The sequence below is a fragment of the Convolutriloba macropyga genome, chromosome 11 (genome assembly GCF_964194025.1).
Source record: "Convolutriloba macropyga chromosome 11, txConMacr16.3, whole genome shotgun sequence".
NCBI lineage: Eukaryota > Metazoa > Xenacoelomorpha > Acoela > Convolutidae > Convolutriloba > Convolutriloba macropyga.
The window spans coordinates 31369548-31395055 of NC_134478.1; the positions used below are offsets into that span (position 1 = coordinate 31369548).

The following is a 25508-nucleotide window of genomic DNA, read 5'->3' on the forward strand; positions in this document are numbered from 1 at the left end:
TGTTAAAAATTGCGGCTTTAAATTTTTGCAAAATCAAATTCAGTTTTTCAGATTTTTGCCACTAACACATCTGGGAGAAACTTCGTTTCATTTCGAAGCTTAGCGCTTAAATTACTATTACGATACTGTGGTGACCGCGCTTCGCTAATAAGCAAATCAGTCCAGTCTTGTAAGATTACGCACCATTTTGCAAGTTCTGGCAAGATAGGTGTCGGAGTTTGATTAGGCAATGACGTGTGAGTTGAACAAAAATGCAAAAGCCTACTTTTTCAATAATTGCAAAAAAAGTCCCTTGCGTTACCAATCTTGGATTGAGAAAGAAAATTCAGATTAGTATTTATGATTATTCATTAAAAATTGCAATGCTAATTATAAATTGGGAGCTACTTCCCTGAATCTGGCGGAATGAAGAAAGTGATAGCAGAGAGCGTATAAAGGAGAACAGAGGGATACACGAATATCATCTGGTAGAACATGGGTCGTCTTCTCATTCCAACTTTTACAATCAGAGTCTGGCGATTATGTTGGTTGTGAAAAGTCAGATTGGTCTGGATTATCTCGATTGGCTTCATCAGTTCCCACTGTTCGTTCTCAATGTAATATTGAAGAGGGAGTTGAGGTTTGTGTGTTTCATTGCGTGGGAAGTATTCATCTTGTGTATCTAAAGAGAATGATCACTTTCAGTATTGAGCGAATTTAGTAATGAGCTTGGGAAAATTGCAGTCTGAAAACACTCTTCGAATAGAAAATTGAAGTCTGAGAACGGGGTACATTTTTATGTTAAAACGCTATTTGCAATGTAATAAGATAGATTTTCAGTGTCTTTATGGCTCAAGGTTTATCGCTCGAAATTTCAAAATTATAATGTAATTATATTATGAACATTATTCGATATGGAAACAATGTGATAAGAAAGTGATAGAAAATAAAGCACAGTTTGTTTTTAGAACAAATGAGACCTTTGTTATTGATCTGCACATACTGAGTCGTCAAGTTACCCCTGAATACATTGATAGTACTGAAGCTACTAATTCTTATTGGGATGAAAAATGATTGAGCACTGATGTGCTATGTTACTAGGGTCCGGGAGGCAGTTTTTTTTGGCTTTTTAACCTAATATATTTGAGTTCCAGAAATGAGGCTTCAAAAAAACATTGTGATCTATTTAACAGCTCAGATTTGTTCAATATTGAAATCATCGCGCTGAGGCCAATGAGTCGAGCTTTAATCTTTTTCTATGATACTGAAAATTTATAATACGGCTGGTTAAACTTCAAAATAAAAATTTTGCTCATAACTCTTTGAAATTTGGCAGGTTCATGATGCCGTGAGGTCTCACAGGATACAAATTTTGCTTTATGAGACACTACACGATTAAGAAGAACTACCTCACCCAAAATATTGAGTAAGAGATGACATGATCTTTCAGGAGTTTATAAGGCCTCTGACGTTCTTATAAGAACTCATGAGATCAGGGTCTAATAAGGTGAACACAAAACTAGATATGCTCTATCAATGTGTTCAAAAGTTGATGGAGTAGCTTAAGTGAGATACTAACTTGCAGTACTTAAAAGTGTCGAAATTAAGAAGTATAATCTCTCACACCTTAATTTGAGCGTCCCATTGATTGTGCTATTTGTTACAAAATGCGGCTTTGAACTTTTCCAAAATCAAAATTCAGTTTTTGAGTTTTGCCGGCACCACATTTGGGAGATTTTGGAAAAACAACGCTCATGAGACACCAAAAATGACAAAATATTTTTTTTAAAATTCTTTTCAGAACTTAGCACTACTATTACTATTATCGATATTTTGGCGGCTGCGCTTCACTAATATGCAAACCAATTCAAAGTCAAACTAAGCAGAAAAATTAAAATAGCACGACAAGCGAAACTTATTGCTTGATTCTATCGAAGACAAACAGCTTAGTTGAATTTTGCCAACATTTATGTTTAGTAACTTTTAGTTGTACGTGGTTATCAAACAAGGACTGAAACTCTAACTCCAACTACCTTCAGTATCAGCAACCCATCATTCCCACGTACTCTTGAATTAAGAAATCGAATCTATTATTACAACGAATTGAGCTCAAATGGAGTACGAGGTACCAAAATTTGTTATGCCAATTTCTGCGAATTCCTAAAGGTTCAATGCAATTCAGAGAATGCGGTGCACCCTATATGGTATCCCGAACCCTGAAATCAGTGTATTAAGAGAATCGTAGGACATAGTTATCTCTATGCAATCAACAGTTCAGAATTGAATAATAATAAAGCAATATAAACGGCTTGAAAAACTACCAAATATGAGTCAAAATTTGCAATTTTGGTAATATTAGTGCGCATGGTAGCGTAACACTTGAGCCGTAATTTACAAGTTATTGTGTAATGTTTCCGTAGATCATCTTAGTGATTGTGCAGTTCAACTTAAATTTGACTTCTTGAAATGAGAATTAACTGTGATTTCTCAATCTTTCTTTCAAACTAAGTTGCTAAGAGGAAAAAAGTTGCTAAGTAAGAAACACTATCTCTGCAAAGAGTTAAGTCAATTTCTCCTTCTTGCTTGAAAGAAGCATAGCATAGGTTCATTAATTGTGTTATGGAGCAATTGAGTGATAATGCACAAAGTGCGAAAGTTGTTAAATTGGTTAACGTTGCTTATCGGAAAAAGTCTGCGAAAATATTAACACATCAGAGATAGAAATTTTTTGCTCTAACCAGTAGCTAGGACAGTTATTTAGAGCTTTAATTTCGCGTTTCCGGTTCGTAACTTGAGTTATTAACTCAAGCTCAAACAAAACTTGATTGTCTCAATTTGAATTATTGGTTTTCTGAGCGAATCAAGTTCTCTGAGCAGCAAAGCTGAAGGATTAGTTATTGAGACTAATTAAGTACCAATTAGTGGAACGGTAGTTTACAATTTAGCCGATAATACAGTTCATAAACGTTAATTGCGAGAACGTATTATCCGGACAGATATGAAACCGCTGAAACCAATTGGGCGGTGTGAAGTTTTCCTTGTCTTTGACAAGAGTGCAGCCGTTACATATACAGTTGCCTCCACCAGTCCACACCTATTGTTTAGGAAGAACTTAGAAGACCTTATTGAACGTGAAGAAAGTTGAGTAAAGATTAGTTGCCCAAAAAAAATTTGAAACTGTTTTTATTTGTTGTTGGGGTTTGCATTTGTGTGATTTTCTTTTTGAGTGTGTGTGTGTGTGTGTGTGTGTGTAATGTGTGTGCTGTGTCTGTTTCTTTAAAACTGTAGACTTAGTTTTCTAGACTGTGCTAAGGTGCCGAGGTGTTTTCGTATTTGTCTGCCGAATAAGAACAATCATTTTTCGTAAATAAAAAACAAATAGGTGTATACAACTTATCAATGAACGTACTTGATTAGTTCAAACAATATCTCCGATAATGATCAAAACATGCCCTTGAAGCAGTGGAAAGTTAAAGGGACCTTGGAAGCCATATCCAAGAACCATGGTTTCTAGAAGGGTGAACCCGCGGGACCATACGCCCTAGTCGAGGCTTCAACTTTATAAAAAGAATTAACAAATCGAGTAGGGGGGTTAATATTAGCTTGTAGTCGAGGACCCATTTTAGTTCCAGTCAAAGTCAAAGACTAGTTCTAAAGTCGAGGCAAGAAATTCTTTTCATACCAAATAATGGTCCAGGGCGGTCTCTTCAAACTTAATATCGGTCGAGGACGTTCTTTTCAAACCTAAAATGAGTCAAGGACAATCTTTTCATAAGTTCTGGCCTCGACCAGGGCTCACACTATTTTTGATATTCACCAATGAGGAAATTGACATCGGTGGATGCATATGGTGATATAGTAATGTGACATGTCTGTTCATCGTATGGAAACTCTGACACGTCGAAACCACAAGACAGCTGGTAGGAGAGTAACGAAGAGGAAGCCAGAACCATTCCGTCCTGGTAGACAACCTGCTCGTTGAAAGCCACATACCTCAGAAGAGATGCTTCTCGCACCACTGAAACACGACAATTACTTTAAACCTGCCCAGGCAGCTGTACGCGACCCAAGCTGATCAGACAGACGGGTCACGAGGAGGAGGGGGGGGGGGGGGTAAACTGCACAGAGACTGGCAGCACTTCAACCTGCGCTGAGATTAGTTTGACCAAACAATAATTCTATAAGAACTTTTAAGCACTTTAAATTACTTTAAGCACTTTTAAGCACTTTAAATTAGCAAGGTTGAGGTGCCAGACGGTAATATGGCCAGTGATCAGACAGTTCCAGACCAAGCTTTAAAATATGGAAGCTGCGCATAGCATTGCTACAGTTTGCCAGCACCATACTTGAACTTAGAGAGATAATTATAAGAAACGTCTGAATCTAATGTTGCTATTCTGAATTTTTATGGGGAACGGCCATTTGATAATGGTTGGGCTCTGCTGTCCTGATGGTGGCGATAGAAGGTGAGGGTTTTCAGATGTGGATCTTGTCAGACCCCATTTTTTGGACTCTTTGCAAGGCTCACATCACTAACTCATTGCTGGCTACTAGAAACGTTCTCAATTATGACTAAGTTGTTATTAAATCATATGACAGCTTTTCGACGATCGCAAAATTGTCCAAGATTATAGAACTGCTAGAGAAAATACAGAGGAAAATATCTGTTCTGTTGTCACATTTTCCTACATCACCTTCCCACCCTTTGTTATGTGATAAGGCAACTTGAATCATGCAATCAAACATTTAAAGTCGAGGGGAGCATGCCAAAAATTATTTACCAACAGCAAGGATGCTATAGCTGCTAGGGAACAATAATTTCTGCTGTAGTTTTCTAGTTTCCTGCTCGGACTTAGTTTGTAACTTTCTACTCATCCATTGACAAAATATTATCTACAATTTAATCGTTGTTTTCGAATGCATTTTCACGTCAAAATTTACATACCTAATACAACATGGTTAATTTGAGTTTGCAGATAAATTCTAAGTTATGTATTCTAGGTAAATTGCACGTATCATTTTTTGCAGGTAATTTTGTAAGCTTTCTTACCTGCAGTTTTGCATACCTGCAAACGTTGCAGTTAAATTTAGCTAGACATTTTTAGATTCTGGAAAAAAACACACTCCAATTGACACCTGCTGAAACTTTCGTGCACTCGAAGTTACTTCTAATCAGAGCGTCTCAGACCAAAGCAACCTCTGATCAGACCAACTCAAAAGGAAATGATAAGGATATCACATTACAGAATCAAGATTATTGCGGGAAGCTTTTCATCTACCTATGAATTGACTCTGTGGTACGGTTGTACCATATATGATAAAAATGTACTTAATCATTAGTTGTCTTTGTGCTAGTTAGGTTAAAAGTTATTCATATTTATATTCACACAAGTAAAAGTTTTCAGTTTGATCATACTTCAGTATTTATTACTTTTCATTCTCTTAACTAAATCCCTGAAAATCAGTTTTTCTCAATCTCTTCAGTTTTGTCATCAGAATAGTTCAATAGGGATTCGGGACAGAATTCCGCGTCACTGAAAAAGTGCTGGTTTAGTAACACTATTGCTAATTAAAATTGGAAGCTGTAATTCTACACTTCACTGAATACAAGGGATTTGCACCTCGAATCCAACATCACTAATTTATTACGTATCCGTGGCTCAAATTCATATCTCAGTAGTATGAGATATCACAGACTCATTTGACCAAATTATAGAACGGGAGAAATGTCTAAAAGAATAGGAAACTTTCAAGCAAAACGTTTTGCCTTCTTCTGACACCATTTGATTCGTAATGAAATTGCTTTATTTTTAGATTTTTTTTAAAGTTTTATTACGAAAATTTGAGAATGTGCATTCTTTGTCTCCTGAATGTTCATTTTTTTCTTTCGTATTCTCGGCTTTCTAACGAACTCATTCTAGTCCATTAAAGCGAAAAACTTTGCGCATTTATTATTTCAATATCAAATTGCTTTCCCGTTTCGGAGAACGCGGGGTCTGCTTCGATTTTTTTGAACATGGGCTACGTGATAAGTACTTTCAACACAAGATAGTCTTCATTTGACTGAGGGAATTTTTGGAACGGTTAGAACGGATTCTCTGCAGATTCAATTTAAATATTGAAGAATTTTGACTTTTAATTTTCCAATCAATTGTATTTATTGTAACAACAATAAATCAAATTTTGCTGTTGTAGAAAGCATTTGTCGCTAACTTCATTGGCTATGATTGCTTACGACTTTATAGCCCACCCTGGACAAGGCGCAGCTTACTAGAAACGTAGAAGATGTATATTTTTACACTTTAGCGATGAAAACACATTCACAATTAAAGAAGCAATAAAGTCAATAGTCTATCAATTACGTATATGTAAACAAAAGACCACAAACGTAACACTTTTCCAAGCATATTTTGAAGAACAGCAAACACGTCACTTAGCAACATACATAAAGTCCCAAAACCTTTCATATGAAAACACTTTAAATCATTATTTTGATGCAGATACTGTCCCTGTTGAGGATTATCTTGATGACAATGGATGAGTGACGAGTGAGAGGAGCGACATCCTCATTGAGGAAGCAATTACCAAGGCACCGGTGGATGCGGGCTGCAGATTCAATAGTGATTAGAATAAGTTTCCCGTTTCATCCTTCACCCGAAACTCACAACTCCTATTCCCCGATTGGAAACCTCTCTTGAATTTAGGTTAGCGAAGGAAGTGACCAAAAGATCCCAGAGAGACCTCATTGGACTGCGGGATGCGCTGGCACCCGGGAGTACCGTTGTACATGCATTCCCTAAACAAATACACCACTAAGTATTGTAAGTACGATACCAATGTCATCTAATTTGTCGTATGAAAATATTCTCAACCACTATTTCGACGCTGACACAGTCCCAGCAGAAGATTACTTGGGCGACAATTGCTGGGTGACTGGCGAGGGGAGTGATATACTCGTGGAAGAAGCCATGACGAAGGCCCAAGTAGACGCGGGCAGAAGGTACAATGGAGACAAGAAAAAATCCGTCTCTTGATTTATTCTCCACCCGAAAATAACAAGCCCAATACCCTGAACCGAACAATCCCTCGAACTGAAGCTGGCTTGGAAGATCTCTAAGCTTTCAGAGCGGGATTTGATACATCCAACGCTTTGTCATTTGCTGCCTCTTCAGCGACCTCTTCAACTGCGACTCCAACAACCTCGAAGTCTAAGAGGACTAGAAAAGCCCCCGACTATTTTGGTTTCGAGAGCCCGTTGTTCTCTGTAAGTGACAATGAACCAATGCCGGCACCAAAATGCCAGTGACAAAACAATCCGGTAATTGAGACGGTTATCCAAGAAGAAGCTCTGCCACCACCAGCTGTCGAAACGTCATTTGAGTCGCCAGTCGTCAGTCCCCCAGCACTCCAAGCACTCGGAACTTGGTCTCCGGATGAATATAACTATGCAGACTATGAACGCAAAGTCAGCATGAGTGTTTTTGATGCTGAAAACCAAAGATAAACAACTGCTCAATATCTTGTCGTTAAACTGAAAAAGTTACCAATTAATATCATTTTTCATTTCTTAAACTCAAAATTTAATTTCTTTATTAACTTAATTCATTAGACGTTAAATTTTGCCCAGATGAATTCTGTTCTTATCACTTGTTATGCGAAGTCTGTTAAAACTAAAAGACAATACAATGGTGCTGCATTTGCCCAGTAATTTATGTTCTCTGTTTAAGTTTACTTGTAAACGTAAATGGTTTACACTTTATTTGATTGAACGTGGAAGGCCTCTACAATTCCATTGCGCTTGATCTGTTTCAATTGTTAATGCTAGTGTGAGTACTAAACTATTAATTATAGTAATCAGTACTATATATGTTATTAATATTATAAAATTTTAATATCTGCAGTTTAAAATTATGTCAAAGCCGTGGATATGTGGTACGGTTGTACCATATCTGATAAAAGTGTACTTAATCACTAGTTGTCTTTGTGCTAGTTGGGTTAAAAGTTATTCATATTTATATTCACACAAGTAAAAGTTTACCACCGACTGTAAAGTCAATTTTTCAGTTTGATCACACTTCAGTATTTATTAATTTTCATTCTCTTAACTAAATCCCTGAAATTCAGTTTTTCTCAATCTTTTCAGTTTTGTCAGCAGAATAGCTCAATATGGATTTGAGACCGAATTCCACGTCACTGAAATAGTTCTGCTTTAGTAAAATTATTGCTAATTAAAATTGAAAGCTTTAATTCTACTCTTCACTGAATACAGTGGATTTGCACCTCGAATCCAAAACCACTAATTTATCAGGTATCCGTGGCTCAATTTCATACACGGCGCAGTCAGCAGCTAAATAATATAACCCTTCTAGCAATATAACCCTTTTGGGAACGGCCGACTATGGAACCTCCGTTGAGATGGGAACGTTGGAGATAAATTTAAAACTGGCCATACTTGCTAAAGAGGGTATCTCGATCGATACCTTACGAGAAGAACCATCAGATAATGTACTCTTCCCCTGAGCCCATCTACGAAGCAGATGTAGATCATAATACTGCTCAAAGTGCAAGAGACCGTAGAATTCGGAACGAACAGCTCAAGAATGCATAGTTCAACAAGTTTCAGAAGATTGAAACGGCAGGAATACTGTGCGGTGACAGACCATAGAAGTTTTGTGACAACAAAAGTGTCTTGCTTACCTACCTCAGGCTTGGTATGGGAGGCCGTCGAATATTGGGCTCCCAAGAACCAACTGTTCAAATTGATCAGATATATTCAAAGGACCTTTGGGAGAGTTTGGATCAGGTTTTCGCCAAGCAGAGGAATACCACCTTCGACCGTTATACTGTTCTAACCCGAAAACAATTTAAAGGAGAACGGGTCGAAAATTTTTGTGGATGTCTCCGTTAACTCTCTCTCAATTGTGTTCTTGGCAGTCATGAGGAATCTATCATTCGGGATGTTTTTATTGCAAATATGCAGGATGGTGAAATTCAGAGAGAACTTTTGAAAGAAACGAGATCGGCTAAAAAGTCCTCAGAAGTGGCAATGAATATTGGGATGGGTATTCAAAATCAGTGGAAGATGTCAGGAACAGTTGCTCATCCAACTACAAAAGATGTAGCAAATATGTCCATCAACAGCATTCAAAATCCTTAGAATAGATCCCGACCCTCAACGAGCAATTTTATCAAACCTACAATCTATCCTAACTGTGGTTATGGATGGTCAGCAACTCATCGACAAAACTGCCCTGCTTGTGGAAAAAACTGCAAAAACTGGAATTGCGAATCATTTTGCAAAAGTATCTAGAAAGGCTAAACAACAAATGAAGACAAAACCAAGGGTCAACAACGTAGACGATACTATTTCTGAAGCAGCGACCGTCGGTGCTTCCGCTACAGCAGGAGAACAAGTAAATCAAATTGAGAAAATGTTTCAAAAACATAGTAGTTTTGATGCTAACTATGATTCCGATTATGACGAATTTGATGATTATTGTGTTGCTATAATCTATGATAGTGACAATATCAGAGAAATGGAACCAGTGAATGTGAAAATTTGTATCGCAAAAACACACTAGTGGATTCGGGGAGCGTTTGCACTATCATTAACAAAAATCTAGCAAACACAGTAGTATCAGATTGTCAGGAAAGCTTTTGAATAAAATCTCCGGAGTTGCACGAACTATAGACTTCCTCCAATGATTTAATCAAGACAATCGGAGTAATCAAAACGTCAGTAAATTGTAACGATTCGATAGCTACAGACGTCAATGTTACAGTTGTTGAAGATGGCCATAGACCAATAATTGGACGAGACCTTTTCCCACAACTTGGACTACCACTCACACAATCTAAACGAGTCTCAAATGTTGATCGAGATCAATGTTTAATCAAGAAACAAATAGCATTCGGCTTTCCTGGTCTAAGCTCTCGAATTGGTAAATCGTTAAAACACTCAGTTAAATCTGCATTTCATAAAAAATTTTGCACCTACACATAAAAAACGACGTCGAGTGCCTATAAATCTTCAACCCTTAGTTAACACAGAACTTAAAAAACTATTAGATGGAAAAGACACCATAAAGATAAAAAGTTGTTCCGGTAGAAACTTCATATCCCCAATAGTTATCACGTAAAGAAAGATAAAACAGTTAATTTGACTCTAGACTCTAAAATTTTAAATAAATCTATCCATAAAAATAAATATCAAATGCCTAACATCGATAACTTAATTGACACAATAAAACAAAATTTAAATGAAAACGCATCACATGAAAAAGCATATTTCTCAACCGTGGATTTGAAATACGCATACAGTCAACTTAATCTAGAACCGGAAACCGCTCGGCATTGCAACTTTAACGTTGTGAGTGTTGAGGGTACTGGCACGTATCGCTTTTTTACCAGATTTTACGGGTTGACTGATATGCCAGCGGCATTCCAAAAAGTAATGAACTACACATTAGTTGGACTAGATAATACTCAATGTTTTCTAGATAATATAAAAGTCAGCCGTGGCTCCAAAGAAGATCATTTAAAGTTAGTTTAATAATGTCTAAAAAAAATTGGACGGTGATAAACTGAGAATATTATTACCCAAATGTCACTTCGCTAAAACCCGAAAATGAATGGTTGGGTTGTAAATATACTCAATCTGGAATCGCACCACTCGAAAACAAAACATCAGCAATTCTAAATCTAACAGCACCTAAAAACTTAAAACAACTATGATCATTTTTAGGCTCGGTACTTTACCTTGGAAAATTCATCCCTGACTTTTCTCAATTATGCCATCCACTTCGACCCTTACTTAGAATTAACACAAAATTTATTTGGAATGATGAACTTGAAACTTACTTCCAACTTACTAAAAACAAAGTAGCAATCGCCACGGAGAGCACACATTACAATCCACACTTGGAAACCCGGATCAAATGAAACGCATCTAGAGCTGGATTAGGAGCGGCATTAGAACAGCGTTCAGCAACAGGTTGGCATTCAGCTGCATTCGCTTCTCGTTTCCTGAATTCAGATGAGGAACGCTATAGGATAAATGAATTAGAATTGTTAGGAGTGGTGTGGTCTGTTGAGTATTTTCAATATTTTTTGTTTGGAAAAATATTCACAATTATTACAGATCATCGGGCATTACTTTCAATATTGAAGGAACTCAGATCAAAAAAATCTTACAATAGTCGTTTAACCCGTTGGGTGGATCGACTATTACCTTTTGATTTTAACATCGAACACATACCAGGCGCAAGAATGGGGCTGGTAGATAATATTTCCCGCCAACCAAATCCAAAAGCAAAAATTACAAACAAATATGATGAGGAATTTGCGGTTGCAACAATTACCTGCTTTTGTGACGCAATTGCAGCAATTTATATAAATACCACACCACAGAACTGTCAATCACAGCACTTTAACAGCGTCAATTACACACATTCCACACGTGCCTCAGTACCCCACCAAATAAATCATTCCAACTTGCTTTCTACCTTAAATCTCCGCACGAATCAGTTGCTTCTCTCTCACTCTACAAACGCAGCACAAATCCAGTCTCTGAAAATTTCAAGCATGAATAACTCAAATACTGTCCAACAAGTCCCACCAACACCTGCGACCAGCAGAGTAATCTTTCAATCAACAACCAATTGAGCGGTCAACTCCACCCGTTCCTCCAATGAGGGCCCCGCATCGCCGAATTTGGACCTCTCAAAGGAAGAAGTCTTTGAGAGCTATCTTACACAACTGTTCACCAAAAGATTCCTGGAGGTTCTCACGAGTAAAGATGCAGTCTTGCAGGAAGTGAGGGAATGCATCCTTCAAGATGACGAGCAGCGTTGCAGTGAGTTCAACCCTTACCTCTACTCGTATTGGAGGGATCTGCACGTCCTTTCAGGATGTGTCTGTGTAGATGAACGTGTGGCCATACCAAACTCCATACAGGATGCGGTGCTCGAACTCCTTTACCTCACCCACCCAAGCAGTTGGTGTATGATTATCCTAGGCCAATATGCATTTTGGCCTTATATGCATAGGGAAATCCTCAATAAGGCCGCGCAGTGCGAAACCTGCACTGATATTGGTAAGAATCTAAAACCCATCATTGCAGCATCGAAATGGCAACCTTTACTAAATTGTTCTGAACCTAACGAAGAAGTTGAACTAGACTTCGGAGGACCAAAAACCAGTGAAAAAGATCAAGATATACATTTTGTTGCATGTAATGACCGTTTCTCTCGTTTCTCTAAGTATAACACAGTAGAAGTTTTCGATAAAGCTAATGGACCCAATGTAAAAAATTTCTTGTTGAATAAAAACAGATGAATGGAGTTCCCGGAAATATTAGATTAGACCAAGCACGTTGTCTTATTGGATATAAAGTGAAAAATTTTTGTAAACAAAATAATATTAACATTATCAGCGCTCCTGCTAACGATCATAGGGTTATTGGATTAGTGGAGCGTTTGATACAAACAATTAAAAGGCGTCTAAGCTTTATGAAGTTAGACAATAGAAATAACACATTCACAATTAAAGAAGCAATAAAGTCAATAGTCTATCAATTACGTATATGTAAACAAAAGACCACAAACGTAACACTTTTCCAAGCACATTTTGAAGAACAGCAAACACGTCACTTAGCAACATACGTAAAGTCCCAAAACCTTTCATATGAAAACATTTTAAATCATTATTTTGATGCAGATACTGTCCCTGTTGAGGATTATCTTGATGACAATGGATGGGATGAGTGACGAATGAGAGGAGTGACATCCTCATTGAGGAAGCAATTACCAAGGCACCGGTGGATGCGGGCTGCAGATTCAATAGTGATTAGAATAAGTCTGTTTCCCGTTTCATCCTTCACCCGAAATTCACAACTCCTATTCCCCGTTTGGAAACCTCTCTTGAATTTAGGTTAGCGAAGAAAGTGACCAAAAGATCCCAGAGAGACCTCATTGGACTGCGGGATACGCTGGCACCCGGGAGTACCGTTGTACATTCATTCCCTAAACAAATACACCACTAAGTATTGTAAGTACGATACCAATGTCATCTAATTTGTCGTATGAAAATATTCTCAACCACTATTTCGACGCTGACACAGTCCCAGTAAAAGATTACTTGGACGACAATTGCTGGGTGACTGGCAAGAGGAGTGATATACTTGTGGAAGAAGCCATGACGAAGGCCCAAGTAGACGCGGGCAGAAGGTACAATGGAGACAAGAATAAATGCGTCTCTTGATTTATTCTCCACCCGAAAATAACAAACCCAATACCCTGAACCGAACGATCCCTCGAACTGAAGCTGGCTTGGAAGATCTCTAAGCTTTCAGAGTGGGATTTGATACATCCAACGCTTTGTCATTTGCTGCCTCTTCAGCAACCTCTTCAACTGCGACTCCAACAACCTCGAAGTCTAAGAGGACTAGAATAGCCCCTCACTATTTTGGTTTCGAGAGCCCGTTGTGCTCTGTAAGTGACAATGAACCAGTGCCGGCACCCAAACGCCAGTGACAAAACAATCCGGTAATTGAGAAGGTTATCCAAGAAGAAGCTCTACCATCACCAGCTGTCGAAACGTCATTTGAGTCGTCAGTCGTCAGTCCCCCAGCACTCCAAGCACTCGGAACTTGGTCTCCGGATGAATATAACTATGCAGACTATGAACGCAAAGTCAGCATGAGTGTTTTTGATGCTGAAAACCAAAGATAAACAACTGTTCAATATCTTGTCGTTAAACTAAAAATGTTACCAATTAATATCATTTTTCATTTCTTAAACTCAAAATTTAATTTCTTTATTAACTTGATTCATTAGACGTTAAATTTCGCCCAGATGAATTCTGTTCTTATCACTTGTTATGCGAAATCTGTTAAAACTAAAAGACAATACAATGGTGCTGCATTTGCCCAGTAATTTATGTTCTCTGTTTAAGTTTACTTGTAAACGTAAATGGTTTACACTTTATTTGATTGAACGTGGAAAGCTTCTACAATTCCATTGCGCTTGATCTGTTTCAATTGTTAATGCTAGTGTGAGTACTAAATTATTAATTATAGTAATCAGTACTACATATGTTATTAATATTATAAAATTTTAATACCTGCAGTTTAAAATTTTGTCAATACCGTGGATATGTGGTACGGTTGTATCATATCTGATAAAAGTGTACTTAATCTTTAGTTATCCTTGTGCTAGTTAAATTAAAAATTATTGATATTTATATTCACACAAGTAAAACTTTACCGCCGACTGTAAAGTCAAGTTTTCAGTTTGATCTTTTTTCAGTATTTATTACTTTTCATTCTCTTAACTAAATCTCTGAAATTCAGTTGTTCTCAATATCTTCAGTTTTCCCATCAGAATAGTTCAATAAGGATTCGAGACAGAATTCCACGTCACTGAAAAAGTGCTGGTTTAGTAACACTATTGCTAATTAAAATTGGAAGCTGTAATTCTACACTTCACTGAATACAGTGGATTTGCACCTCGAATCCAACATCACTAATTTATTACGTATCCGTGGCTCAAATTCATATCTCAGTAGTAAGAGATATCACAGACTCATTTAACCAAATTATAGAACGGGAGAAATGTCTAAAAGAATAGGAAATTTTCAAGCAAAACGTTTTGTCTTCTTCTGACACCATTTGATTCGTAATGAAACTGCTTTATTTTTAGATTTTGTTGTAAGTTTTATTACGAAAATTTCAGAATGTGCATTCTTTGTCTCCTGAATGTTCATTTTTTTCTTTCGTATTCTCGGCTTTCTAACGAACTCATTCTAGTCCATTAAAGCGAAAAGTTTTGCGCATATATTATTTCAATATGAAATTGCTTTCCCGTTTCGGAGAACGCGGGGTCTGCTTCGCTTTTTTTGAACATGGGCTACGTGATAAGTACTTTCAACACAAGATAGTCTTCATTTGACTGAGGGAAATTTTGGAACGGGTAGAACGGATTCTCTGCAGATTCAATTTAAATATTGAAGAAATTTGACTTTTCATTTTCCAATCAATTGTATTTATTGTAACAACAATTAATCAAATTTTGCTGTTGTAGAAAGCATTTGTCGCTAACTTCATTGGCTATGATTGCTTACGACTTTATAGCCCACCCTGGTCAAGGTGCAGCTTACTAGAAACGTAGAAAATGTGTATTTTTACACTTTAGCGATGAAAATAAATAGTTCACTGCTATTCACCGCAGTTCTTGCTAAAATTCCCAGATCCAAGTTTATGATACCTAAGAAAAGCGGTTAATTGAACTCTATACGGCTTTTTATAAGGAGCTAGCGAGGTTTAAAGTTTTGTGAATAATAGACGTATTTCAGCTGTTTTATTCGCATTTTTGACCAAATTTTCGTAAATTTCCCCAAATTCTGCTAAAATTGTTAACTTTAGAGTTATCGATTTTATCCCTAAAGATAGAGCGAAGTTGAATTGTTTGATCCAAGTTTTATGGCCAGAATTTAAGCTAAAATTTTCAAAAAAATGGGACCAAATTTGCTTTTTGAGCCCACTTGTTTAGAATTTGCTGGAAGTAGGCACCTTACAACTGCGGCCATATTCTTTTTACGCTCAAAAAATGAGCTAGTTGTACTTCCGGCAGCGTCAGGAGTCTTCTGGAATTATAATTTTGGCAATTTTTGCAAATTGAAACTCGATAATTTTAGAAAATGCTTTATTTATTCTTTGAAAAACCTAAAAATTTTTTATAGAAAAGATCATTTTCGCAACCATTTCAACAATTGAGTGTCTTTTCGGACGCGCAGCAACATCTGGGCCGATCTTGATCTGACTATGGATCCTTATAATAAAATTTAGTTTTTAAGGGGGCGCGAACTTTTCGAATTATTTCCACTAAGTAAATGTTTTTAATGCAAATTACGGACAAGAAGTTCAAATCCGGTTCAACTAATGACAGATAATTTTTACAAAACACCAAGAACCAACGAGATTAATTTTTGGTGTCAGAGTTAAGCTCATGGTTTTTATCGCTCCGACAAATTGTTTCCGTAAAAGTATTATGGACTTCTTTCGTTTTGCTTTCATTTCTTTTGATTTTTGTAGCCCAATAACTTAGCGCCCTCAGTCAAAGATCCTAGAGATTATAAAAGAACCTAGACTTTTCCTGCTGTTATCAATGTCTGCTAAGACTTTGAGTAAATCTGTTTTGAGAAAATTTTGGTGAATATTTGAACTTTGCCACTATTTTATCTTATATTTTCTCAACTTCGGACTATTTTCTTCAAAACAAGGTAGACACCAATTTTCTAAGAGTTATAAAATTTTTTTGGTAATGGTTTTTTATTCAACTAATGGTTTTTTAGTTTGGTGCTACGCGTTTTCAGTTTCTTTTTTATTTTTGATCATAATTGCATATTTTTTTTAGTTCATTTGGTTTCCTTGTCGAATTATTACATTATGGACAAGTCCAAATAAAAAAGGCATTGTAAGAAAAATGTACTATAAACGTAGAATATACTAGAAACGTAGAAGATGTATATTTTTACACTTTAGCGATGAAAATAAATAGTTCACTGCTATTCATCTCAGTTCTTACTATAATTCCCAGATCCAAGTTTGTGATACCTAAGAAAAGCGGTTAATTGAGCTCTATACGGCAAAATTTCTTGAGAACTTTTGTTGCGCTCCACTATATTTCCCATTTTCAAAATGGTTCTCGTATTATTGTTCCGATCCTTCTTTAGGGGGGAGGATCTGTATACTCAAATGGTTTTTTTGTTCAGACAATTTTCGCCGATCGATATAATAATCGTAGAGAGTTGTGAGTGGTATCATTAAAAAGCCAGTCCAGTGTAGAATATGGAATTGAAAACATTTTTTTTGAATTTTCGCTTTTTATAAGGAGCTAGCGAGGTTTAAAGTATTGTGAATTATAGACGTATTTCAGCTGTTTTTATTCGCATTTTTGACCAAATTTTCGTAAATTTCACCAAATTCTGCTAAAATTGTTAACATTAGAATTATCGATTTTATCCCTAAAGATAGAGCGAAGTTGAATTGTTTGATCCAAGTTTTATGGCCAGAATTTAAGCTAAAATTTTCAAAAAAATGGGACCAAATTTGCTTTTTGAGCCCACTTGTTTAGAATTTGCTGGAAGTAGGCACCTTACAACTGCGGCCATATTCTTTTTACGCTCAAAAAATGAGCTAGTTGTACTTCCGGCAGCGTCAGGAGTCTTCTAGAATTATAATTTTGGCAATTTTTGCAAATTGAAACTCGATAATTTTAGAAAATGCTTTATTTATTCTTTGAAAAACCTAAAAATTTTTTATAGAAAAGATCATTTTCGCAATTATTTCAACAATTGAGTGTCTTTTCGGACGCGCAGCAACATCTGGGCCGATCTTGATCTGACTATGGATCCTTATAATAAAATTTAGTTTTTAAGGGGGCGCGAAATTTTCGAATTATTTCCACTAAGTAAATGTTTTTAATGCAAATTACGGACAAGAAGTTCAAATCCGGGTTCAACTAATGACAGATAATTTTTACAAAACACCAAGTACCAACGAGATTAATTTTTGGTGTCAGAGTTAAGCTCATGGTTTTTATCGCTCCGACAAATTGTTTCCGTAAAAGTATTATGGACTTCTTTCGTTTTGCTTTCATTTCTTTTGATTTTTGTAGCCCAATAACTTAGCGCCCTCAGTCAAAGATCCTAGAGATTATAAAAGAACCTAGACTTTTCCTGCTGTTATCAATGTCTGCTAAGACTTTGAGTAAATTTGTTTTGAGAAAATTTTGGTGATTATTTGAACTTTGCCACTATTTTATCTTATATTTTCTCAACTTCGGACTGTTTTCTTCAAAACAAGGTGGACACCAATTTTCTAAGAGTTATAAAATTTTTTTGGTAATGGTTTTGTATTCAACTAATGGTTTTTTAGTTTGGTGCTACGGGTTTTCAGTTTCTTTTTTATTTTTGATCATAATTGCATATTTTTTTTTAGTTCATTTGGTTTCCTTGTCGAATTATTACATTATTGACAAGTCCAAATAAAAAAGGCATTGTAAGAAAAATGTACTATAAACGTAGAATATACTAGAAACGTAGAAGATGTATATTTTTACACTTAAGCGATGAAAATAAATAGTTCACTGCTATTCATGGCAGTTCTTACTATAATTCCCAGATCCAAGTTTATCATATCCAAGAAAAGCGGTTAATTGAGCTCTATACGGCGAAATTTCTTCAGAACTTTTGTTGCGCTCCACTATATTTCCCATTTTCAAAATGGTTCTCGTATTATTGTTCCGATCCTTCTTTAGGGGGGAGGATCTATATACTCAAATGTTTTTTTTTGTTCAGACAATTTTCGCCGATCGATATAATAATCGTAGAGAGTTGTGAGTGGTATCATTACAAAGCCAGTCCAGCGTAGAATATGGAATTGAAAACATTTTTTTTTGAATTTTCGCTTTTTATAAGGAGCTAGCGAGGTTTAAAGTTTTGTGAATTATAGACGTATTTCAGCTGTTTTTATTCGCATTTTTGACCAAATTTTCGTAAATTTCACCAAATTCTGCTGAAATTGTTAACTTTAGAATTATCGATTTTATCCCTAAAGATAGAGCGAAGTTGAATTGTTTGATCCAAGTTTTATGGCCAGAATTTAAGCTAAAATTTTCAAAATTCAGACTGCTTTCGTCAAAAATGGGACCAAATTTGCTTTTTGAGCCCACTTGTTTAGAATTTGCTGGAAGTAGGCACCTTACAACTGCGGCCATATTCTTTTTACGCTCAAAAAATGAGCTAGTTGTACTTCCGGCAGCGTCAGGAGTCTTCTGGAATTATAATTTTGGCAATTTTTGCAAATTGAAACTCGATAATTTTAGAAAATGCTTTATTTATTCTTTGAAAAACCTAAAAATTTTTCATAGAAAAGATCTTTTTCGCAACCATTTCAAAAATTAGGTGTCCTTTCGGACGCGCAACAACATCTGGGCCGATCTTGATCTGACTATGGATCCTTATAATAAAATTTAGTTTTTAAGGGAGCGCGAAATTTTCGAATTATTTCCACTAAGTAAATGTTTTTAATGCAAATTACGGACAAGAAGTTCAAATCCGGTTCAACTAATGACAGATAATTTTTACAAAACACCAAGAACCAACGAGATTAATTTTTGGTGTCAGAGTTAAGCTCATGGTTTTTATCGCTCCGACAAATTGTTTCCGTAAAAGTATTATGGACTTCTTTCGTTTTGCTTTCATTTCTTTTGATTTTTGTAGCCCAATAACTTAGCGCTCTCAGTCAAAGATCCTAGAGATTATAAAAGAACCTAGACTTTTCCTGCTGTTATCCAATGTCTGCTAAGACTTTGAGTAAATCTGTTTTGAGAAAATTTTGGTGAATATTTGAACTTTGCCACTATTTTATCTTATATTTTCTCAACTTCGGACTATTTTCTTCAAAACAAGGTAGACACCAATTTTCTAAGAGTTATAAAATTTTTTTGGTAATGGTTTTTTATTCAACTAATGGTTTTTTAGTTTGGTGCTACGCGTTTTCAGTTTCTTTTTTATTTTTGATCATAATTGCATATTTTTTTTTAGTTCATTTGGTTTCCTTGTCGAATTATTACATTATGGACAAGTCCAAATAAAAAAGGCATTGTAAGAAAAATGTACTATAAACGTAGAATATACTAGAAACGTAGAAGATGTATATTTTTACACTTTAGCGATGAAAATAAATAGTTCACTGTTATTCATCTCAGTTCTTACTATAATTCCCAGATCCAAGTTTGTGATACCTAAGAAAAGCGGTTAATTGAGCTCTATACGGCAAAATTTCTTGAGAACTTTTGTTGCGCTCCACTATATTTCCCATTTTCAAAATGGTTCTCGTATTATTGTTCCGATCCTTCTTTAGGGGGGAGGATCTATATACTCAAATGGTTTTTTTGTTCAGACAATTTTCGCCGATCGATATAATAATCGTAGAGAGTTGTGAGTGGTATCATTAAAAAGCCAGTCCAGTGTAGAATATGGAATTGAAAACATTTTTTTTTTGAATTTTCGCTTTTTATAAGGAGCTAGCGAGGTTTAAAGTATTGTGAATTATAGACGTATTTCAGCTGTTTTTATTCGCATTTTTGACCAAATTTTTGTAAATTTCACCAAATTCTGCTAAAATTGTTAACATTAGAATTATCGATTTTATCTCTAAAGATAGAGCGAAGTTGAATTGTTTGATCCAAGTTTTATGGCCAGAATTTAAGCTAAAATTTTCAAAAAAATGGGACCAAATTTGCTTTTTGAGCCCACTTGTTTAGAATTTGCTGGAAGTAGGCACCTTACAACTGCGGCCATATTCTTTTTACGCTCAAAAAATGAGCTAGTTGTACTTCCGGCAGCGTCAGGAGTCTTCTGGAATTATAATTTTGGCAATTTTTGCAAATTGAAACTCGATAATTTTAGAAAATGCTTTATTTATTCTTTGAAAAACCTAAAAATTTTTTATAGAAAAGATCATTTTCGCAATTATTTCAACAATTGAGTGTCTTTTCGGACGCGCAGCAACATCTGGGCCGATCTTGATCTGACTATGGATCCTTATAATAAAATTTAGTTTTTAAGGGGGCGCGAAATTTTCGAATTATTTCCACTAAGTAAATGTTTTTAATGCAAATTACGGACAAGAAGTTCAAATCCGGGTTCAACTAATGACAGATAATTTTTACAAAACACCAAGTACCAACGAGATTAATTTTTGGTGTCAGAGTTAAGCTCATGGTTTTTATCGCTCCGACAAATTGTTTCCGTAAAAGTATTATGGACTTCTTTCGTTTTGCTTTCATTTCTTTTGATTTTTGTAGCCCAATAACTTAGCGCCCTCAGTCAAAGATCCTAGAGATTATAAAAGAACCTAGACTTTTCCTGCTGTTATCAATGTCTGCTAAGACTTTGAGTAAATTTGTTTTGAGAAAATTTTGGTGATTATTTGAACTTTGCCACTATTTTATCTTATATTTTCTCAACTTCGGACTGTTTTCTTCAAAACAAGGTGGACACCAATTTTCTAAGAGTTATAAAATTTTTTTGGTAATGGTTTTGTATTCAACTAATGGTTTTTTAGTTTGGTGCTACGGGTTTTCAGTTTCTTTTTTATTTTTGATCATAATTGCATATTTTTTTTAGTTCATTTGGTTTCCTTGTCGAATTATTACATTATTGACAAGTCCAAATAAAAAAGGCATTGTAAGAAAAATGTACTATAAACGTAGAATATACTAGAAACGTAGAAGATGTATATTTTTACACTTAAGCGATGAAAATAAATAGTTCACTGCTATTCATGGCAGTTCTTACTATAATTCCCAGATCCAAGTTTATCATATCCAAGAAAAGCGGTTAATTGAGCTCTATACGGCGAAATTTCTTCAGAACTTTTGTTGCGCTCCACTATATTTCCCATTTTCAAAATGGTTCTCGTATTATTGTTCCGATCCTTCTTTAGGGGGGAGGATCTATATACTCAAATGTTTTTTTTTGTTCAGACAATTTTCGCCGATCGATATAATAATCGTAGAGAGTTGTGAGTGGTATCATTACAAAGCCAGTCCAGCGTAGAATATGGAATTGAAAACATTTTTTTTTGAATTTTCGCTTTTTATAAGGAGCTAGCGAGGTTTAAAGTTTTGTGAATTATAGACGTATTTCAGCTGTTTTTATTCGCATTTTTGACGAAATTTTCGTAAATTTCACCAAATTCTGCTGAAATTGTTAACTTTAGAATTATCGATTTTATCCCTAAAGATAGAGCGAAGTTGAATTGTTTGATCCAAGTTTTATGGCCAGAATTTAAGCTAAAATTTTCAAAATTCAGACTGCTTTCGTCAAAAATGGGACCAAATTTGCTTTTTGAGCCCACTTGTTTAGAATTTGCTGGAAGTAGGCACCTTACAACTGCGGCCATATTCTTTTTACGCTCAAAAAATGAGCTAGTTGTACTTCCGGCAGCGTCAGGAGTCTTCTGGAATTATAATTTTGGCAATTTTTGCAAATTGAAACTCGATAATTTTAGAAAATGCTTTATTTATTCTTTGAAAAACCTAAAAATTTTTCATAGAAAAGATCTTTTTCGCAACCATTTCAAAAATTAGGTGTCCTTTCGGACGCGCAACAACATCTGGGCCGATCTTGATCTGACTATGGATCCTTATAATAAAATTTTTTAGTTATTAATGGGGCGCGACCTTTTCGAATTATTTCCACTAAGTAAATGTTATTAATGCAAATTACGGACAAGAAGTTCAAATCCGGGTTCAAATAATGACAGATAATTTCTACAAAACACCAAGAACCAACGAGATTAATTTATGGTGTCAGAGTTAAGCTCATGGTTTTTATGGCTCCGACAAATTGTTTCCGTAAAAGTATTATGGACTTCTTTCGTTTTGCTTTCATTTCTTTTGATTTTTGAAGCCCAATAACTTAGCGCCCTCAGTCAGAGATCCTAGAGATTATAAAAGAAACTAGACTTTCCCTGCTGTTATCCAATGTCTGTTAGGACTCTGAATAAATTTGTTTTGAGAAAATTTTGGTGAATATTTGAACATTGCCACTATTTTATCTTATATTTTCTCAACTTCGGACTATTTTCTTCAAAACAAGGCGGACACCAATTTTCTGTGAGTTTTAAAATTTTTTTGGTAATGGTTTCTTATTCAACTAATGGTTTTTTAGTTTGGTACTACGCGTTTTTAGTTTCTTTCTTATTTTTGATCATAATTGCATATTTTTTTAGTTCAATTGGTTTCCTTGTCGAATTTTTACATTATTGACAAGTCCAAATAAAAAAGGCATTGTAAGAAAAATGCACAACGTGGGAAAAAGACCAATCAGGATGTGTTACTTCTTTGTGTTGAATAGTTGATTTTTTTTGGGCTGAGACAAAGTTATCTCGCAAAATTTTGTGTTTTTTTTCAATTTGTCTGTGTTTGTCTCTCTTTTCCTTGTTGTGCGCCATATACCCGATAGCCAGAGGTCATAATTGTTTCCCAAAGACCTATAAATCAACCTTGATAAAGATTACAGTTTATAACTGTTGGTTGTGATGACATTTAAAGTCTTTTTCCATCTGTCTCCTTTTTGCTTTTATTCTGGTCACCATGTAACTCAATCTCACTTATTAGAAGTCTCAATGACTTTCGCTGATTCAAACATTTTGTCTCGCTTGTTTATACGTTGTGACTCATTGCTTGGGCCATTTAGTTTCAAATAAATTTTACGAGATTTCTATACGGTTCAACTTTTTTTGCGGTTTCTTTTGTTGTCATGACTGAATAGTCCTTTTATAAGGAAGACCCATTGAAGTTAAGATGAGGATTCAATGATGATTTATAGTTCTTGCAGCTAACATATTATAAAAATAGTGCCTTGAAGAGGGTCATGTCGTAAAATTGTTTGAAGTTTTGGCTTGTTTATGTATTTGTATTTTGTGGGCTCGTGATTTTTTCGGTCGATTTGTAGCTCAGTCTCTGTAAACACAGGTCACAACCTGTTTCCAGTGAGCTAAGACTTATTCTTTATAACGTTTTGACCTTCAAACATTTGTTTTTCCGCTTTTTTACTACTATTACTAGGAGCTTTCATAAAAAGTTAGATTTTTATATGTTTGTACATTTCAAAGGGTCTTTGGTTTCTTTTTAAATTATAACAAGAATCGTTGATACCCTTGGCTTTGAAATTTTGCACAATCGAACATTGGATAAAGACAAGTCTCAATTGATTCCCATGTAGATATAAATGAACATTTTCGTGGTTCACTTGATATCTAATGACAATAATAACTGTGAAAATATTTGTTTTCAAAAATGGAAAAGTATTTTTGAAATTCAAACCTATCTGCTGTTTTTTTCGACCTGTTAACCAGTCGCATTGGGGACGGGTCCCATTTATTTTCTAATGAAGTTTAGGTGAAGTTGTTGTTTTGGTTTTTAACTGATGCGAGTTTTTTTATATTTCATTTTTTTTATTATAGACATCGAGTTTTGGTCGTAAATAATGTTTGTTGTTTGATTGTTACTATTGTCCTTCCTTTTATCAACAACTTTCGTCGGTCCTCTGACGTGGCATTATCGTATTTCATTGGTTGTTTATTGATTGATGTGTATGTTTTCGAAAGTTTTCTAAGTCTTCATCATTTGGTAGCCAATTAAGAATGTGCCGCCTTGTAATTTATATGTACCAGGTCTTCGTCTATAGATCCAGCGTTTATTGAGGAGTATTGATTTTTTATTCGGAATGCGGTCAGAACGCTCTGAGAGTTCAAAGTTTTTGACATTTACAGCGGGACACCAGACAGTGAAAAATTTTATAATCTCAAATCCCACAGATTGGAACTTTCAAAGACTTTCACTCTGGCTTTGCTAAGAAGCAGCATTTTTGCCGAATTTTCAAATCTTATTTTTGCCTTTTTATTTTTTATTGAATTAGAAGAGGGAATTGTTTCAACGGTTTAACGCCATGCTTCAAATCCCATGTATATCGTACAAAATGAAAACTCATTGAGTCTCTGTTAACTGCGGATGAGCTAAATATTGAAATTGTTGAGCATCGAACTTCAGAAAATATAATTTCCACTCACTGCATCACGGAGTTGTGAAATTATTAATCAAATTCTAACAGAAAGAATGTGCTGCAGAATTTGCAATCGAACCGTACGGGAAAACTGATAATAGCTGATCAATTTAATTTGAAACTATTTCAATTGTGTTTGAATGAATGTTATTATAGATTAAAAAAGAAATGGATAATCAAATTTAGCCCATCGATATCAGAACTTTGTCAACTTTTCATAGATTTTTTGGTAAATTACGGATAGTTATCAATTTCAGCGTTGCAAAAAATGATCCAAGAATTCACATTAAAACCTGAAAAAAAATCAGCATGATATTTTTTGCCTTCGCAGCATATATCTATTTTTGTTTTTTAAATGGTAAAGCATTTTTTTTCTTACAAAAATGGTACAAAAGTGCTTTGACTGTTGTATTTTGTCAGGAAAGTCTAAACATTGACATTTGTTGCCTGGAACAGCCGACTCACTTTTTTAGCATCTCACCTTAAAGCCGGGCTTAAAACTCGGGTTATTTTTGTTTTTATCAAATGACAAAAAATGTTATTTCAGGTTTTTTTAACATTTGTGTCGTACGGTGTTTTATCCAAAGTTTTTTTCCGTAAATGTAGAATTCTTTCCTTAACCGATAGAGTACCAAGTCTGCATTAATCACAAAATAGTCTGGAGGTTTGACATACTGTTTTTTTTGGACGGCCAATGCTTTGTTCATGTCACAATTTAAGCTGGCTAGTTTTGATTTTTGAGCCAAAATAACTGAATGAAAAATAATGTGTTCAGCGTAACTCCCTCCAACAAGGTTTGCTTTGTATGCGTTTCGAACTTCCGCGTGGGTTTTTTTAACAACTAAAATGAGTATCAAGTTGTAATCACTCAGCCAAATGGACTTTGTGGTAAT

The 25508-nt window shown here is 35.3% G+C and overlaps 1 pseudogene; it reads right to left on the reverse strand.

Annotated features, from left to right (window-relative positions):
• The window catches only part of LOC142349097 (neuronal acetylcholine receptor subunit beta-3-like), a 50880-nt pseudogene that overhangs the window by 16447 nt on the left and 8925 nt on the right, over positions 1-25508 (reverse strand).